The 4,229-nt window shown below is 48.2% G+C and overlaps 1 protein-coding gene across 1 annotated transcript in view; it reads right to left on the bottom strand.

Moving 5' to 3' along the window:
• Gabbr2 (gamma-aminobutyric acid type B receptor subunit 2) overlaps window positions 1-4,229 on the bottom strand; it is a 344,134-nt gene that overhangs the window by 85,543 nt on the left and 254,362 nt on the right. The gene's annotated exons all lie outside the window — the stretch shown is intronic.

Raw genomic sequence — 4,229 nt, forward strand, 5'->3', positions numbered from 1 at the left:
ATCTATGTATCTATCTATCTATCTATCTATCTATCTATCTATCTATCTATCTATCTATCTATCTGTCTATCCATCCACCCATCTATCTATCTACCTATAGATCAGTGTGTGTGGTTTAATACTAAGGATGGAGAATGTTTTGGAAAACTCATCCTGCGATGATGTCAGCCCCAATTATAACTGGGCTATGATGCAGCTCGAAATTAAGCATCTCCATCCAGCAAGACCTGACTACTGTCACAGGCAGCTGAGCGCCTCTCATTAGGGACTTGGGGGCTAAAGATTGCTGTCATCTCCAGCATCTGCCTTGATGGTTCCCACATGCTTGGCTGAGAACACTAGGGATTAGAGAAGCCACATCAGTTCTTTTTGCCCACCTGTGGTCCTTGCTAGAATTCTGTAACCATGGAAGGAAACCGACGAGGAGAAACTGACACGCAGCCTGTCACTGCAGCTTGACAACTAGCTTAGGTGGTGTGGGTGATGTCCAATTTACAGATCAAGAAACTGAGACTAAGGTGGGGAAATGGCTCAGTGGATAAAGCACTGTGAGGACCTGAGTTTGATTCTTTAGAATCTGTGCAAAAAATTGGGAGTTCATCTGTAACCCCTGTGCTGTTATGTTGGAACAGAAGGCGAAGCTGGGAGCCACTGGGGCATCTGATCTCGTGAAGAACAAAGAGATCCTGCCTCAAACAAGGTGAACTGTGAGGACCAATACCTAAGACTGCCCCAGCTTCCTCAGGCACACACATATGAACACACACACACACATGCACACGTGCACAAACATGTCTGTGCGTGTGTGCGTGGGGAAGTGTGTAAAGAAAAGAAATTGAGAAAGGCTAATGTGCTGATTGCAAGGTTGTTGTAAATGAGGCTGGAATCCAATCCCAGTTTCATTTTATTTGTTTAGAAGTTGCCGAGGATCAAACGCAGGACCTGGTGGCTACAAGGCAAGTGTTCTACCACTGAGCTACATCCCCGACCGTATTTCATTAAGACCCATGCTATTTCACTAGTGTTGCTTCAGCTCCAAAAACACATGCCTCCTCCTCTTGCTGTTATGGTGAAATTCAGGAAGGAAGCTGTTTTCATGGTACCCTGCTTCCCTCTCCCTGCGATGCACCTGCCCTGCCAGGGCAACGGTACTGAGCATCCACTCCATTCTCAGGAGAAGGTCCTGGGAGCATCTTCCGTCGGGGAAATCCACGGGGTGGGGCCCCATGGCTTGGAGAGCAAAGAGGATCCCGCAATGTGTTCTCAGAAACACCTTCCCAAGCTGGGCGATGGTGGCGCACGCCTTTAATCCCAGCACTCGGGAGGCAGAGGCAGGCGGATCTCTGTGAGTTCTAGACCAGCCTGGTCTACAGAGCTAGTTCCAGGACAGGCTCCAAAAGCCACAGAGAAACCCTGTCTCGAAAAACCAAAAAAAAAAAAAAACACCTTCCCATGCCACTTTGACACCTTTTTGACGTCCTGAAGACAGCTGTGAGCGGCACCAGTTTGAAAGTGAACACCCACCCCAATTCCACATTCAGGTGGCAGTAAGCAATTCCCTAAAGTGTGAAAACACTTCAACGGAAGGTGAGACAGGAGCTGTGATTTTATTTCTAGGGATGATTGGAAATCTCAGAACACCTTCCAAAAGGATCATGTTTATGCAAATGGACCACTTTACCTGGGTGGGAAACATGCAAACAGCTCTCCACAAGGAGAAAATGGGAAAAAAAAAAATCCCCCAAGGGCAGAGCCCTAAATTCTTTACTGATCTCTTGCCAGGATCTGAAGAATTCCAAAGGCGTTTAGGTCTACAGTGCGGATGTTCTACAGATTCTAGTGCCGTTAAAACGTGCGTGGGAGGGTGTCCTTGTCCAGATGAAACCGGTGGAACAGGGGCAGGGGCGGAAAAAAGATTCTCCCTCTGATTTTTTTTTTTTTAGTATTGTCTTCTGTTTTTTCCTTTTGAAAAGATTTGTTTCTTTCAAATTATGCGCGAGTGTGTGTGGTCCATCCGCCCGTGTACATTAGTGCAGGTGCTCACAGGGGTCAGAAGAGGGCATAAGATCCCCTGGAGCTGGAGTTCTAAGTGGCTGTGAGCCTCCCGAAGCCTGGGAACTGAACTCAGGTCCTCGGCAGGTTCCCTTCACTTCGGCCCCATCTTTTCATTCTCCTGTTTTCTTTTTAAACAAAACTAAGTACTTCATTTTAAAGTAAGATTTGCCATGTTTTAGTTAACCAGCAATAGCTGATTTTATTAGCAGGAACTCTCCCCTCCCTTTTAATGTCTCAGGAAACACAGAGGTAGGAGAGCAAGATCAGAGTCTCACAAGCCAGGCTCCATCTCCTCCGAGGCGACATTCCGGACACTATCCCTAAATTACAGCCCCTTCTAGCTCCTGATAGGACACAGGCACTCAGAGGGAGGCTTCTGATAGGACACAGGCACTCAGTGGGCGGCTCCTGATAGGACACAGGCATGCAGGGGGCGGCTCCTGATAGGACACAGGCACTCAGGGGATGGCTCCTGATAGGACACAGGCATGCAGGGGGCGGCAGTGGTCATTTTCATTTAAATACTTTTAATAGCAGAGAGTTGAAAGAAAAAGATCAGAGAGGCCAGGAAGCTGTCAACACTTGGGAAGAGATTTTCAACTCCCAAGTGACATCACTTGGCAAGGAGTTAACCAGGTAGCCTCATCCTCCCAGAAGGGTCATCCCGGATGACAGACCCACAAACCTCATGAGCCCCCACAGTGTGCTCTGCCTCCCCACAAGAGGGTGGTTTATCCTTAATAGGGATGGTTTTTGATTGTGATAGACGGTGTGGATGATATACCGATAGTGGTTGACTCCTGATGGTCTGTCTGTACCAGAGAGGAGGCCCAGAGCTCGGAGAAACCCCTCTGTGGAAACTGTGTCATGTGACCCAGTGTGCCCAGTGACTTCTCCTTTACTGTTCTCTGCATCATTGCCAACTACTCACAGGGCCGTTGGTCCAGCCGAGGAAGGCCTCTCGTCCGTGAGAAGATTTTCAAGAAGGCCTCTTTAGAAGCTACCCTCCGTGTTACAAGATGGCCAGCTCAGAACACAATATTTGACCTAACCTATGACAAGCATTCTTTATTTTAAATTGGCTCTCACTCTGTTGCCCAGGCAGGTCTCAAATTCCAGGTCTCAAGAGGTCCTCCTGCCTCAGTCTCTTCAATGGCAGTTGGGTCTCCAGGGGTGCCTCACCGTGTCTTGTGTAAGTACCTCCCTGAGCAGCGAATCTCACTCCAGGGAAGCTTTGCCTTAGGAAGTGATTGTCAGTGGTGGTGCCGTGACCAAGGAAGAGACCGATCTAATTGCGGAGCTGGTCTTGCTTCTCTCAGTCCCTTTTGACTTTGGTTCCGGAGACAACTTCCTGACTCATTTCCTGTAGGCAGCCCTTGCCTTCAGGGCTGGTTTGAGTAACCCAACCCAAGATATCCAGTTGTGAAGGGCCTGGGCAGGAAGTGGGGAGTAAGGGATTCTGGGTGACATCCCATTGACCACCAGCCTTCTGTGACTTACTGTGGTGGCTTACAGCAGCGAAGGGAGTAGGGGAGTCAGGGTGGGTAGGGGAAGGGGGACTGGAGATTTAAGTAGAGAGGAGCCTTCATCCTAGAACCCAGCTGACCTCTCCTGCAGCGAGGCAAGAGTTGCAGCTCAGACAGCAACTGCTTAAGGCCTTTCCGCTTTCCCAGATGCAGACCTGTGATTTCCTAGGACGCTCACTAGAAGACTCATTTACAAGGCCAGGACGCGTACTAACCCCCCTCTTGGCTCCCGGTTTTGCCCTGTCAGGTTATAATTCCACCTCTGATGTCTCCAGAGCTCACTTATCTCACTTATCAAAAGAGAAGGGAAGAAAATAAAATACTGTTTCTTAGCAACCTTTTGAGATGCACCTCAAGAGTCACCAAAATGGTATACAGAATTATTGCTAAGACAGTTACTTCTGTCCTTAGAGGAGCCCGGGCCTGCACGTGGGAGTGCATAACTCATCGTAACTCTCTCCTCACGGGACCTCAGGTGTGCCTTGTATTTCCTTCTGAATTCTCTTTCTTCTACCCCTCCTATTTAAGTCTATGTTTAAAGTGTCTCAACCTAAAATAATTCTTCTTCTTCTTCTTCTTCTTCTTCTTCTTCTTCTTCTTCTTCTTCTTCTTCTTCTTCTTCTTCTTCTTCTCCTTCTCCTTCTCCTT

This window comes from Microtus ochrogaster, linkage group LG5 (assembly GCF_000317375.1).
Source record: "Microtus ochrogaster isolate Prairie Vole_2 linkage group LG5, MicOch1.0, whole genome shotgun sequence".
In the NCBI taxonomy this organism is placed as follows: domain Eukaryota; kingdom Metazoa; phylum Chordata; class Mammalia; order Rodentia; family Cricetidae; genus Microtus; species Microtus ochrogaster.